Source organism: Artemia sp. Qi Xiang Cuo, chromosome 7 (genome assembly GCF_049724085.1).
Source record: "Artemia sp. Qi Xiang Cuo chromosome 7, ASM4972408v1, whole genome shotgun sequence".
Classification (NCBI taxonomy): domain Eukaryota; kingdom Metazoa; phylum Arthropoda; class Branchiopoda; order Anostraca; family Artemiidae; genus Artemia; species Artemia sp. Qi Xiang Cuo.
The window spans coordinates 23,176,990-23,193,099 of record NC_142800.1 but is presented as its reverse complement, the minus strand read 5'-3'; the positions used below and the strand labels follow the sequence as shown (position 1 = coordinate 23,193,099).

General features: G+C 35.6%; 1 protein-coding gene across 3 annotated transcripts in view; it reads right to left on the bottom strand.

Annotated features, from left to right (window-relative positions):
* LOC148950064 (uS5 assembly chaperone PDCD2-like) overlaps positions 1-14,438 on the bottom strand; it is a 40,612-nt gene extending 26,174 nt beyond the window's left edge. For 2 of the 3 annotated variants that reach the window (XM_089092099.1, XM_089092101.1), the window contains exon 1: positions 14,360-14,438. The gene's annotated coding sequence lies outside the window, so the exon portion shown is untranslated. The other variant, XM_089092100.1, reaches the window with a different exon arrangement.
* Between the last annotated feature and the right edge of the window lie 1,672 nt (positions 14,439-16,110).

Here is a 16,110-nt window from a genome sequence, read left to right as displayed (position 1 = left end):
GGATGCAAAATTTGCCTAAAGTGGCGCAATGATATCTGGAGCCCCAAGTGCTATGATCCTAAATTATGCAAATGATCCATTCTTTACAATGCATACTAGTTGAAAAGGTGGGCATGTTGCACTTTGCTCAATCCAGAATCGCCCACTTAAATTTCAATATTTATAACTAGACAAAAATTGGGTCCAAAGCTCATAAATACCCCTTCGTCTTCCACCGCCAACTTTTTAGTAGAAAGGTAGGCAGTTTGTACCTCGTTTTAACCAGAATCGGAGGCAAACAGGCGGCCTATGAAAATGTGTAGCCAAAACAAGATAAGTCCTGACTTGTTGTTAAAATAGCTAAGTTTGAGTTACAGATTTTTCCGACGCAAAAAAAAGCAAACTTCGACCTGTATAATTTCAAAGAATGGTTATTGACCAACTTGGTGCAAAAGCTAGCCAAGTTCTAGCTCAGGCCAAAAACGACCTATGTCTTGAGTTGGTGCAAAAATGAGGGGAATTCAAGCTGTGAAATCCTGGTCATGAAACAAAAAAAAAGGATAAGCCAGCTAGAGATTTCGAAAAATAGCTGTAGATTGACACAGTACAAAATCCAGCCCCCAAATCAGTGCAAAAACGACCTAGATCCTCACATGATCCAAAAATGAGCTAAGTTCAGATTCAGCATAAAAACGAGCCATGTCAAAGCTGCACTTAGTCCTCCCCCAATGCTAACTTTCTGGCAAAAAGATGAAGCATTAAATTACTTAAATTCCTAAAATGCAATAATTTTTATCCTGTATGATTGGAGGCATAAAGTGGGCCAATGGCCCCTGTATTATCTGCAGCCAGCCAACTTTTTAGCAAAACGATACACATGCTGCAGCTCGTTTAAACTGGCATTATGCAAAGACTCTCACCCTGTATTATTAGATCAGTGGCTCCAACACCATTCTACCAGCCTCCAGCTTTAGTAGAAAGATAGGTACTTTGCTTTTGAAAATGGTGGCATCAAAATATAACTTTTGTGTTTTGATCCCACCCCACCTACCAAAGAGTCAAACGTGGTTAGACTCCACCAAAGAGTTTAACCTACTTTCTCCAATACTAAGATCTAGCAATTAAAATCTTCAGAGAAGGGATGAAACACAGCATGTTCATGCATAACCAGCATAATATCAAATCAGCTAAAGTCTAAACTCGAAGTTGTATTGTGCCGGAAAGGTACAAATCACAGCTTGCTGTCATCTTTGTACCTATATGCACACAGGTCTCTCCCTTGTCAGGGAAGGGTACCATTAGAGTGGGTCAGCAGAGGGGAGTCAAAACACACTAAGGTATATTTTTAGCACATAATTATTTATTTTTGTAGGAAGGACGTCGGTGTTATGGATTGATCTCGGCAGAAATTTCCTTCTCTATCATATTCCTGTGTGCAGACAGGTCTATACCTAACTTATAAACTGTTGGGCAAATAGGAGTTTCCAAATTACTCACGATCCTCTTTTGGCATATAGAACTCAGCAATAAGAAATGTAAAATATTTTGATTGTTATGAAACTTACCACACTATTAAAACAGTTGGTTTAACTTAAAATTAAATAATACTTGGTTTGCCTTCATTACTTTTTCCCAAGCTTCTTCTTATTCGTTTTAATTGACTATTGTTGATTTAAAAAAAGCTGACTTAAATTTCTTCAGAAACCAAGCTTTGAAATTTTAATCAGTTGGGTAAAAGAATTAGTTCTTTTTTACTTTTTAATTTATCATCTTTTAAGACACTGCAAAAATACAGCCATCCTTGCAGAATCTTGATGAAAATACTGCAATTTTTTTGTAATTAAATTTTTTGTATCAGCATTCATCATAGTCAGCTTGTAAAATAAAAAATTCCGCTTTCTTGAAACAGACGTCTTACTAATACCCAAAATCAAACAAAAATACCTTGTGCAATTTCTAGGTGAATTGGCATCGAATTTTGCAAAACTGGTTCTAATCAAGTGTAAAATTTGCTGTCACAATTCAAATTACCCCCTGAACTGTCAGAATGCTGGTATTTCTTATATAAATTGTATCTCAGACAGTGGAAATTTTCGCAAAAATATCAAAGTTGTTTTGTTTTTTATCATAGTTGGAATGTGAAATACAATATGTTTGTTGATTTTATAATATGTCAAAACGAAATAAAAATCAAAAACATAAATACTGCATTATTAGAGTCCAAATTTTATCATATTTGGCAACAGCAAAGATTAAAGCTAATTTGGAACTTTTACACATGCGCAAAGACATTTCATGTATGATGTGCTTGCCTGCAGTATAGGGTGATGTACCTGTTATCAGCAGGCTATCATTTCACCAACACTATTTTATTGTGTTTTTTTTTATCATCAATTATCATTAATTTTACTTGAAGTTTCTGGTGATTGCTGGGAGATGGCTCACAAATGGCATATACTAAGCAACTGTTTAATATAATACGACAGCATTATTTATAAAAACTCCAGAATTCACACTTCAAAATTTCCAGTGCAAGCAATTTACAGTGGTATACTACTACTATTATTACTAACAACTCACTACAGCACCAAGCCACCTGAGGCCAATAAATATATGCACAATCCTCCTCTATCCCAGTCTATTCCATGTCTCCCACTTTTTGTCCTCCCAGTAAATTCCCATTTCCCTTAAATCTTTCCTTGCAACATTCTCCCATCCCAACCAGGAACGACCTGGTTTTCATCTGACCCTAGAGGGTTGGTCGAAAAGGACAAAATTTGGTAATCTGTCATCCTTCATCTACAAAACGTGACCTAGCCATCTCATCCTTTCTCTCATTATGGTCCGAGAAAGCAGGATTGAACCAAGCTTTTTATAAAGCCTACTATTTTAGATAAAGTCAGTCAGTCTGGTGCCCAAAACAATCCGTTGGCAAATATTCTGGAAAACATCCAGCAAATCTTCCTCCGTTTTTCGGAGCGCACATGCTTTAGAACCGAATCATGCTTCACCACTGCATCAGGCACTTCCCAATTATTGATCTAAGAGTGAAATTTTGATCAATACATCCTCTCTTTTTCTTAGAACCCCAATATTCATTTCTTAAACCATTACCTACAGCATCTCTAAGTCCAAAAAGAATCATCATACTAAGTAATTCGCTTCCTACAGAAACCAAGCTAATGCTTCTATAATTACGACTCACATTTATCACCTTTCTTGTAAAGGGGTTTAAAATTAAAGTTTTCCTAAAATTGCTAAGTACTTCGCCTTTTTCGGAAATCCTATTTGTAGTCTTCAGTAATTTATCCTTAACTTTAAATCAGCATTATATTTTTGTTTATTCCTACATTCGTAGTTCCAGGTATAATTAAATATCTGATTTGATGCTGGTCTTTTATTGAGGTTTTTAAACAACTATTGAATCTTCTTTTGAAATAATCAACGGAGAAACTTTTACAGATAACTTCCTCAGGAAAATCATTCCAGATCTAAGTGCAACATCGGGTGAAGTGTTATTCAAGTACTCTGTTCTCGGCTCTTTACCCCCTCTTGGGAGGGGATAAAGAGGGAATCTTTGAATGGATTGGGATAAAGGATGAGTGTGCACAGTTGTGTTGGCCTCACATGACTCAGTACAGCGGTGAGGCAGTAGCAGTATTTTCGGGGGCAATGATTGCCCACTAAATTAACCTATGAATGGTTCAGATTTTATATTAATTGAAGTCTTGGGCAAATTTTCGGTGTCTATTTTTTAGGTATGCTGGTGACCTCTTCCTTTTGGCAATTAAAAATTATGTGAAGAATTTTTTTTACGCACAGTTGTAAATATTCAAAATCCATGGTGCATGCACTACACAATACTATGTATTTCTTGAGCTTCAGTAGGCTCAAGCAGATTGGCTTTAAAATACACTTATTTGTCTATCTATCTAATATGCAGAATAATTGTACCAAACACATTTTGCATGCAAACCCCTTATGCTTACCCCCCCCTAATGTGCAAATCTAGAGCGCAAATCTATTTCTAAAGTAACGAAGAAACTAAAAAAAAAAAACAGTGTGTTCTCGAATTTTACGCAGCGTAAACTTGAGTGAGTGGTGCATAATGCACAAGTACCAAAACTCCTTTCCCCTACGAAAATTAAAAAAATAAAACTCAAATAAAATTCTCAAATTTGGAAAGCCTTATTTTCCAAGGTTTTTTTTGGGGGGGGGGGGGGGGGGGGGGATTTTCCGCGAGGAGGTATTTTCCGGGGGGGGGGGTAAACGCCGGCCACCAGTTCTTGGGTATAAGAAAAATTTTGTAATTTGGTATTGAAGCCCAAATTTTGTAATTTGGTATTGAAGCCCAAGTAGGTGATCAAAAAGATTTTCAAAGCTTCCCAATCAGCAGAGGTGGACCAAAGGCATCTATAAAGTAAACTTTGAGATTAAATTCAAAGCCCAAACTTGAAGCATACATTACCAAGATCTATAAAAATGAGGTTCAACAACCAGTGTCGTTACTATCCAAAATATTGGGGGGGGGGGGAGCAAGAGGTTTCACCCACTGGCTGGCCATTTCTACCAACTGTTTTTTTTTTGTTTTTTTTTTAATATAATTAGCGTAATGTCCGTTTCGAATATAATGTATAAAATCACTGCACCAGTCGGTAAAACCGCTGCATTTACCAACCAAGATTCAGATTTCAGTACATATCATGTCACTATTTTAATGCTGATTATTTAACCAAATAGAAAGTTGTGGTGAAATATTTAAAATCATGGCAGGAGTTGGTAAAACTGCTGTATTTACCAATCAAGTTCAAAATTTCCGTAGATCACATGTCAGTATTGTCGGGTTCTTTATTGAACCGAACAAAGAATTTTAGCGGCGTCAGAAAAATCGCGGCGCAAAGCGCCATGATTTTACCAATTTTTTTTTTTACCGAGTGACCAAAAACATTGGGAGGGGTGTCCCCCCTTCATACATAACGGTCCTGTCAACAACTTTTAGAAATAGGAAGTATAGAGTCGTTTCATCCCTCTTCTTGCTCTTATTTGATAATGAATACTTTACATTTAGATCTAGAAAACTGATGCGTTATTGGAAGCCCTTGGCAAGTAGATTCTGCATATAAAAGGAATACATGACACACTTAAAATAATTTCCACTTTGGTGCCTTGCATTTAGAAGGGGCGGGGATATATCATAGCCTCAAAGGAGGTAGGCTACTAGGATGGAATATGTAAGAGCACTAAACCATTTTGGGGGTGATGGGTCAAAAGGTCCACAAGCTCTATACTCATCTAATCCAAGGGACATACTGGAACAAAACTAAGCTGCACTGGAATTGAAATAATTCAAATTAGGTTTCCATACCTTTGGCACAAAAGTAAGTGGCTTAACCAAATAATCTTATAGAAATTCCACGCTTTTGCACCATTCATCCAATGTTAGAGAACCATTTTCTATGTTTATTGGTTAGACAGTAATTTCCATCAAACATCCTTCTAAAATTTGCAAATCCTCTTGAAAATTATTTTTTTTTATATGTTCAATCAGGGTCACCAAGAGTCAAGGTAAATCCCAAAACCATAAATTTGTCATATAGCCCCTAAAACAGCTTCTATTACCATTACTTCTAAATGATTTTAGACCTGCACCCCATGTGATTTTACTCTTAAGTGACAAAAATAAGTTAAAATAGAAAAAAAATTGCAAGAACTTAGATTCATGCAATTTTTTATGGGGAGGGAAGAGATGACGAGCTTGTTGCCCAGGTTGTTCCAATTAAAATCAATTTGCAAAATCTGTTCACTTTGTGGCTATTGATTGCACATCCAATAATCAGCTTACTTTTTAGTAGTTTTTGTCTTTTTGAAAACAAAGTTGTGCAAAGATACAAACAGACTAAAAAGTGTAGACTTCATTTTCTGATCAAGGATCATAGATGATCAGCTTACAAATTAATCGATTAATACATTACAAGATTACAATGAAATACACACATACACATATCACAAAATTATGATGATGAAAATCTAAACCTGTGCCCTTTCCCTCATCCCAAAAAGAAAACTCGGATTTTTATGAATCTCTCAAGATTTTCCTTTAGTTTTGCATGATTTCCAACTTTTTTAATTTGAAAGAATACCCCCACACACACACAAACACACACGAAGTCTTTAGACTCTCAAAATAAATTCCTGTATGTGTAACTATCATGGATCTGTATTAGATCTGAATTTTTTCTTTTAAACATTATAACAGAGACCTTGAAGGAGTTTCTGGATGCTGGATTGAAGAGGATAGTTCTACAGATCTTCTTTTAGTTTAGCAGATGTTTCAAGTGACAATGTGCTGTCAAGTATGAGGTGCTTAGTTGACACTGGATAAAAAATATGGAACTGTCAAAATGTGGGTCTATAGAAGTGTAACTTTTTTGTAATGTCTATTTTTCAAAAAAAAAAATTTTAGGGCTGGATGCACTAATGTTACTTAGGGTGCAGAAATAGGTGCACCATAAACCTACATTATAAAAATTTGAGTAAATTTGGTGTTGATCTCACTTTTTTATTTAACAATTTTGCAAGACAGTCCTTCTGTTCTTGATTTGTTAATAGTAAACAGTGTGTTTTATATGATGAATTACATTCTTAGTTCACCTCTTAGCAAGAGCTACCAAGTTGTTCTTTCTGTTTACCTAAACATAACTGCAGTAATCAATAAAAGTGATATACTGAGATATTACTTGGCAAAGGTGATAATTAGGGATTCTAAGAGCATAATGAGACTGTGATTTAACTAGAAAACTGAGTGATCTTACTTCAAGCATAGATGATCAATTCCACTTTACCAAGAGCACTTTAGTAAATGGTTATGACAGGTTCACAGCACATATTATTACTGAAGACTTTTTTTTTAATGTTGAAGTTTCCCTGAATTCATTTTGAAGGCTATCTTTTGTAAAAACTCAAAGTGGTGAAAATAAATTGCAACTAAAATTTAGAGGGTTGGAATATATATAAAAAGCCCTGTAACAAAACTAGTCAGCTGCTATGAATAAATTGCGAAAATGTTGGTATATCAAGCACTTCTTCAGTATATTGGCATACAAAAAGATATTAGGAGTATATCAATAAGCCATGTCAGCAAATAATTGCTCCATAATGCATTTTTCATGTCATAGCCACTAGAATTGTCAATGATGACTGAGAATTCAATACTCATCAGGATGTTGGGTTTGATGATGAATATGTGCCCGTAATCAGGGCCATCGCGTAGGGGGGGGGGCCTCCCCCTATGTTTTTGGTCACTCAGTAAAAAAAATAAGTCAGTACAATTGTGGTGCAAAGCGCCATGATTTTCCAAATGCTGCTAAAATTATTTGTTCAGTTCAATAAAGACCACAAGAATACTGATATGTCATGTACAGAAATTTTGAACTTGGTTGGTAAACACAGCAGTTTTACTGACTCCTACCACAATTTTACAAACGGTCTCACAATTTTCCATTTGGTTAAATAAACAGCCTTAAAATAGTGACATAATATGTACCGAAATCTAAATCTTGGTTGGTAAATGCAGCAGTTTTACCAACTTGTGAAGTAATTTTATATATTCTATTTGAAACAGACATTATGCTAATTATTGACAAAAAACAGTCAGTAAAAATTACCAGCCAGTTGGTAAAATCTCTAGCCCTACCCCCCCCCCCCCCAACATTTTGGATAGTAATGACACTGCCTGTAATGCAGATTTATACATTAATACAGAATTTAGATTCACAGTTTTCCCAACAGTATGGTCTCTCAAATAGCATCAATTCCAACAGAACCACCTGGTCTTCTTTATGAGTTGTGCTTAAAGAGCTAACAAAAAAAGATCTATAGCCTATTAGATATGTCTCATATATATATATATATATATATATATATATATATATATATATATATATATATATATATATATATATATATATATATATATATATATATATATATATATATATATATATATTTGAAATCAGTCTATAATAACCCATCTCTGATCTATATTCATTTATATGAAAGGGTTTTACAGCTAAATTCTTTCCATACAATTGAAAAATTAACCATCGCTTAAGCACTGATTCTTAAGTAGATCAATTGGCTCTGCTAGAACTGTTGCTTCAATACTTAAACTATAGACTGATTTCTATTGCTTCAGTTTTTAGCTGAGTTTTTGTACAGACACTGGCCTCACACATACACAACTATTTTGAGCCTAATTACTGTTAGTACCCCACATAGTTTTTATAAAAGAATATCTTATAAGAAACACCTTACTGAAGTAGTAGTTGATTTCTAAAAAGGACTCTCCAAGCTTATATGCTGGGATAAACAAATAAGTAGAACAACAGGGAAATTTTTACATAAGACAGTGGAACGCAACTTTAAATGAATATTTCGACCCTATATCCAAGGGCCGTCCTCAGCAAAACAGACCAAAAGAATGAAAACAATATAAAAGAAACTTACATTCAAATTCAATAATTAAAAATGAAATGTTTTTTAAAAAATGTTTTAAAACAGCCCTAATATCATTACGGTACTTCAAGGAAGTTCAACCAGGACTGGTACTCCAAACGAAATGGACAGAGAACAATTCATTCAGATGGAATTAAAATACTTACCGACAAGATTTTAAAGCTAATTTCGCCTTCTTGGCAGCTAAACTAGATGGTCTATTCGTAATAGGTTGACTGGAGTTATTTACTGGTTTTTAATATAATTAGTTAAATCATTTTTAATTAGATTTGTGTATAGGGCATTAAGTGAATACTAATTATACTTCCTTGAAGTAATGATATTAGGGCTGTTTTAAAACATTTTTTAAAAAACCTTTTAGTTTTAATGAGTGAATTTTAATGTAAGTTTCTTTCATGTTGTTTTTATTCTCTTTGTCTGTTTTGCTGAGGACGGCCCTTGGATATAGGGTCGAAATATTCATTTAAAGTTATGTTCCACTGTCTTATATAAAAACTTCCCTGTTGTTCTACTTATTTGTTTATTATGGAAAGGCAGTGTGGTCTTCGTTGCTATTTGTATATGCTGGGACCTCCTCAAGGATTGCAGTAGCCACTGCATAAGGCAATAGCCTTGGTCCTATTTTGTTCTGTTTGCTTGTTAACAATATGGCCCTTTCAATAAAAAATTTGACTGCAAAGCATTTTATAAACAATCTACGAAAAGTGAAAATGATTCAGACCAATTGCTTCTGCAAAATGATGTTGGTGCTGCAGTCATCATGTGAGGACTCCATGTGTTTGAATGCTGATAAAACAAGTGTTATGCATTGTCAAGATTACCTAAGTACAATTATGTTATTGAATGAATTTATTCATTCAATATTTAGGAGTTCTTTATTGATAGTTTATTAAAATTTGATAAACATTCAGCAATTATATTAAGAAATACCAATTGCCAGCTTCACACAGTAAAAAAACGTTTATAAAATTCAACCTTAGGAGTTTCAAGATGATGTAAGAAAAATATTTTTAGACTGCTGATGGAGACATTCTTATGTTGTGGTACCTGTTAAACAAGTTGGATTGATTCTTAGTTGATAATATTAAAAAGCATGCAACTAAATTTTTCCTATATTTTTAGCAATTACCATATCAAAGAGGATTGGTGGTACTCAATGTTCTGAGCTTGATATTCATACAAAATAAATCAAACATTGCCATGGGTGCCCATATACTGAATTTTAGGGGGGCTTACCTGGTCTAGTTGGCATTTCCAATGCTGTATAATAGAAATCTCAAAACAAAAATATAAGGTAGCATCATTCAGCCTGGGGGGAACTAGAGCCCCCATATGGGCACCAATGGACATTACTAATACTTATCATATTACCCATTTTATTGATAATGTAAATTCAAATTCACTTTTTGAATTTCCAAGGTATCAGGCAACATGCCAGCATACATGGGAAAAAATAGGTATGCAATGGGATTGTTTCCAAACTTATCCAAAATTGTCCTCTCCCTTAGCTTGTGAAAAATACAATTTATAAAGGTTCTATAGAGTAGTGGCTCTCCAGAAAAAGACAGGCTAGAACAAAAAGAGGGACAATTTTAGATTGCTCACGTTTTTGACAATTATTCTCTAACCCCCCTCTTGAATACAGGGCAGGGGCTCTTGCACAGCCTGGGGGCATAGTCATATTTTCTTGTTTGTTTTTCCCTATTTTTATCTGTTTTGAATCAGTATTCATCAATTGTTAGCCTAGTTTTTCTTACACATCCTAGGGCAATGTGTGACCATTAGAGAAGGGCTAAAGATGAATTGTCAGAAATGCCAACAAAACCCTGAAAATGAACATAAAATCAGGAATTTAAAATTTCTCTGTTTTTGTTCTAGCCTGTCTCCTTCTGAAGAGCTGTTATTTGAGCCTTTAGAATATATTTGTCCTATGAATTTTTGTGAGCTGACACCATCAGAGCCATGCCTATGGTTGGAGTTACCCGGGAGAAATTAATTACAGCCCCCCCCCCCCCCAAACTTCAATATAATTTAAAAAATCAGGGGCTGACCATGACAAGGTGCCCAGAAAAAGTGACTTTAGCTACTTGAGGACACCAAAAAAGTGACAAAAAGTGACTACTCATAAGCTGTCAGAACATAGGCAGATGGATTACAAGGATCTCAATTACAACTGTAAGTTCGTCACTGGCCTATGAGAGCCCAAGAAGTTACGGACAGAAAGGCTGAAATCCTTTTTTTCTTCAACTGATTTAATTTACTTACAGAAAACAATAACTTCAATAAATGTAAGACTTTAATTATGGTACTAGGAACGGAAACTTAACTCTGGTAAAGAAAAAACTTCAGTTATTGAATAACAAGCATCCACCACAACTAGGTATAAGCAATCACTGGATGTAATGTCATCACTTCTTTGACTTTTTTGAAAGGCAATCAATAAGTTTGGATTTCCTCTTCAGAACAAGCACTTCAATCAATTCAGCATCATCTGCCCTTAGCCTTTCTTTGGAGTGAGCTTTTAATGCTGCTTCCAGCATACTTTGAGCAAGACCAATGTTCAGGAAGTCCTTCTCTTCCACAGCCTTCTTCAACTGTTTCCCTGCCTCTCTCAGAAGGGTATTGCCTATTTCCTTCTTCTGCTTAACCATCTCTTTTGTTTGTACAATGACTGACTGTAGGTCTGCTATTTTCTGCTTCTTCTGTGCCATCTCCTGGATTTCTTGTTCAGCATCATTCTTCTCAGCTTCAAGCTTCTCTCTCTGATTCTTCCTGTCTTTGCTCAATAAGGTATAGTTCATAGCTGGTTCTAGCCAGACAAAGTAGCTTCTTTTTAATCAGCACACGCTCTGGTCTGTTCTCATAGTTGCAGAGCACATCCACAATAAAAGCCTTAGCATTCAGTGTCTGCTCTTCTGTAAATGCTTGAAGGCTAGTCATCAGCAGAGCTAACCGAGAAAATTCTTTCTCTACATCTGCACTACCATGACAGAGTGACAGAGCTGCCCAGATGATCTGACCTAAGGCCTGATATTTGGTTTCACCAGATGGTGTCTTCAGTTCCAGGATCCTTTGCCAATAGCTGTTGATTTGAGTAGTCTCCATGGGTTGCGGCGTGGGATCTGACTGTAATAACAACCATTCTCCCTGGACTTGCTGGATGTCCATCTCAAATGGAATTTCTCTTGTGATGTGGAGGATATCCTTGCAACTCACTCTTTGGCAATCTGGAATGGGAGGGCTTAGGCAGGAAAGGCTATGTAAAAAATCGTTGTTCACAGGGCATTTTGTCAGCAGATAGTGTACAGCAGCTTTGATATGCTTCCTGATTCTCGGGAAAAAAATTCCTATCTTTCAGAATAACTTTCAAAGAATCCAGGGCAGCCAGGATTCTTTCACTACACAAAGGTTGCTGTAGGTAAACATTTGCAGTACTATCAAAGCCTTCAAAATCACCAAGGATCAAGAGATTGATATTATCAGCCAACACAATCTGCCCCAAAGGAACTGTGCTTAACTGTGTCAGCTCAAAGTGTACCACATAATTAACAGCTCCTGTTGTTGAAATACACCAGTAAAAGCAGTGAAATGTACTGCAGAGATTATAATGAAATCAATTTTAGCTTTCATTGTTTGCTTTTTTAGCCAACTTACAATTTTCAAATATTTTGCATTTGACATCAGGTACTTTGGACTATTTTTCTTTGCACAAATTCTAGGTATGTTGCATGCTATTTGGTACTTTGAACGAATTCTAGGAAATATTCTATCAATGCAGACCACTGTTCAATCAAGCACCTTGCTGCTTCCCCCATAGTGAGCCATCTTGTGGGGACATGCTTCACAAACTTAATGCAAAGGAACTTTAACTATCTATTGGCACTGGCTGAAACTGTCAGAACAAGCTGGCCATCTGCTGAAAAAGTGGTAAACAGCAATGATCATATCAGAGCACTCCTCACCAAGTTCTTGTAGCCTTTTCAGGAATGCATTATGCACTGCATGAATGTTGCCAGTTCTGATATTCAATATGCCTTTTGAATACCTTTTTCTCTTTTCTGAGTCTACAATTGAGCACACTTTCTTATTGAAAGCTGGGCCATCAATTGCAAGCATCAGCAATCTCTCAAGTGAAAGTCCTTCATCTTCAATACACTGCAGGATTTTCTTACCCAGATCTTCACTGGTTGCATGTTCCATTTAATATGCCAAGTAACTACTTGTTTTCACTCTTTTGACCAGTATTGAACTCTTATTTGGAGCTACTTTATCCCATCACTGTTCATTGTTTCATCATATTCCAGCATAAAGTCAGATTTCTAGATGTCTTATGCTAGAATTTCTCAAAAGTACAGATATGAGAAGCCTTCTGGTACAGTACCAGGAATCATTGCTTAGAACACCTTGGCAATATGATCACACAAAGCTGCAGCAAAAGATCTAGCAATAGTCTTTAAAACCCCAACTACCTCTGCCCTAGACGCTACATCTTGCTTGCAGAGCATTTCCAGATTATTTTGTGGTGCACTATTGTCACTCTGTGAGTTTGGGTGGTTTCCAGTTGGAGCTGATGTGGCAAGTCTCAACTGACACTGGTTCAACATGACAAAAGCATTCTTTTTGTGATCTTGTGCAGCTGCATGATGAAGAAGGGCCTGGAACCCTTTCTGGCAGCTGAGTGTCTTTTTACAAACTTCACAATAGAACAAGCTGTCATTGTTGCTCCCTTTTGCACACCACTCTTTCACTTTATGCCTAGCGCTGTCTTCCCTACTGAGCAAGCTCTCCAAAATTTTTGTCTTGCCCATTATTTACAGCAACCTGAAATAAGAATGGATTTCAGAATGGAATTCAAAAACACATAAAGCTAATACAAATACAAACTGACAAAACCAATGAAAACATGAATATATTTTGATGTCCTCAGACCTGTGGGCATTCATGCCTTTTGCCAGAAATGGTCTAAAATCAAAGAAACTGGCTAACACTGAAAACAAATAGAAGGAATCTCAGCTGTCCAATGGCCTGTCCTAACTGTGAACCAATGGCCTGAAAAGAACCATAAGCAGTTATGGTACAATAAAACTAATTCAATCAATCATCTTATTTGCAAGAGCCTAGATTTTAAGACACATACACTAACCACCTTTATCACAGATATAAACTTTGTGCATCTTGAAATACAGTCCAAACTATCAAAAAAAGACTTACCTTTTTTATGACTTATGCCACAGTCAACAGTCAACTATAACATACTGTTTCACCAAAAAAATTAGGTCCAAAACATCAGAAAAAGTGACTTTAGTGATAAAATGAAAGAAATAGTGACACAAAGTGACAGGTCCCAAAAAAAAGTGACAAAAAGTTACTACAGTCAATCCCTGAAAAAACAATTTGAAGTGAAACATTTGATCAAAGTGGACAACCCCTCACCTCAGCACCCCTACCCAGCTGCCCAACCTGGAGCAGCTGACCCAGATGTCCTTCCACACTTTGAACAGCTCTGGACACCACTATAGGCTAGGCTACTGGAGCCCTCACTTTGCTTTCCCAGTAGGCTATAGCCAAGAAAGTTCTTGTTCTCTTAGAAAATTGGTCTCAGATCTATTTACTAGGCCTACTGATAAATAGCAGTAAAAAAATCAAAGATTTAGAGGCTCTTTAGGCTTACATGAGGCTCAGAACTAGGGCCTAGGCCAACTTTATCTGGCTGGAAATAAAATTTAGGACCAAGCAGTCTTTGTTATTTTAGGAATAATATCCTATAAGCAAATTCAGGCCTAAGTTCAGCCTTGAAGTATTCATTCTCCAGTTTAGTCACTTCCAAAGATATTAACACAATCTAGAATTATAGGCTTTAGTTTACCCTCTTATTTGTCAGGTAAACGCCCACGCTCTGCTATTTTCAATTATTTTGCGCGATTTTTTAAAAATAAAACAGATAGACAGTTAGAAGGCAACCACTGATGTAAAAGGAATAGAGATCATTTTACGGGAAATTCGGTGCCAAGAGATTAATCGAGTGTTGGGTCAAATACTCGAAAATAATTTAGTTATATGTTTCAAGTACTCAGTATTTAAGTGTCAGTGCTAAATATTCCATACAGTTATACTTAAGTACACAAGCACTTGTCTTTTATGTTATGAAAGTGTAGTAAAAAAGCACAGGTAAACTTTATATCTTGCAAATGGTCCAAAGAGAAAGTGAAGTTCACTTTTCCCATTCAGGCTATACAGACTGGTCAAAGAAGACTTCACTGCGGACGAAAAATTTTGAAAGGAAAACATTATTAGGCCTGTTTTTTCACTCATCAATGTGCTAAGATCTTATATCTTTTGTCAGAAAACGCTTAAAAGTGAAATCTTTGAACAAAGATCTTACATCTTTTGTCGTTTTTATGCAAACGTCTTTAATCATTCAGCTCTGATCAGCGGTCTGAGAACAATGATGAGTTGATCATCAAAGTTCTCTCATCATTGTTCTATATGGCAAAACAGTGGCGGTCTTCACACTTTTTGCTAACATCAGTGAGCTGTAAGATCTTAGAACAAAGATGAGTTAAAAAACGATAATCTATGCAGAAAGATATAAGATCTTAGATGTAAGATCTTAGTGCTAAAAAAACGGGCCTATTGCATTACTTTGTGATGCAAACAAAATTATTTTATTTTTTCGTCGATCTGCTTCTATCATAAAACGTAGATTTTATCCTTTTCTTTTCTTTTATTCACTGCCCTGAGAAAAATTTTCCATTCAAAATCACATTTACAGGCTGGATCTGGTGTATTCATGCCAAAGTTTAAATAAATATCTTTTCCAGTCTCCCAAATGGGTAACCTATATTTTAAATCGAGCTTTGTGGCAAAAGTTTAACTATTAATGGTATAAATTGAAATAAGACGTTTAACAGAAAAAAGAGAACCTGAACTATACTTTATATTAAAGCTCTCAAATATGTTCATTGATATCATAGCTAATTACCTAAACAGTTACCTAAACCCTATTACCTTTCTATTTATAGTTAAAATGAAATGAAAATTCTAAAATCGGATACAACTTTTAATGTTACTGCAAGCTTAGAAAGAACCAATAAAAAATTGTTTCGTGGAGACAATAACAAAAGTTCGAATATTTCGGTTAGCATCCGGGAACCTTTATCAACGTGAAAAAGGTTGGAAAAGAAAGAGGAAGAAATTAGCTTGAACAATTTAGCAAATAGATAAAATGATGAGAAAAGACACAAACTCGATGCAAAAAAAAATAAAATTAAAGAAACTCGCATCTGATAAAATATAGTTGCTTTATTTAAGAAGTCTAGTGTTACATGCTATAGATTATTGGGTTTGTCTGAGCAACCTTCTCATAAGATATTCTAACAAAATAAAATAACCTTTTTGTTTAGAGTTCTTACATATAACCTTGGCCAAATTAATCCTGATCAAATGCCCGTTAAAAGTTTTTTAATATGCTGGGTTTACAACCAATTGCCGATGTGCTGTGACCTACCCTAACCAAACTTGATTTTAATCCAGAACTCAACGGACTCGGTCTTACAAACCAAAGTACACAAACCAATGCTACTGGTTTGTGAAAGTTGTGGACCAATAATAATCTTT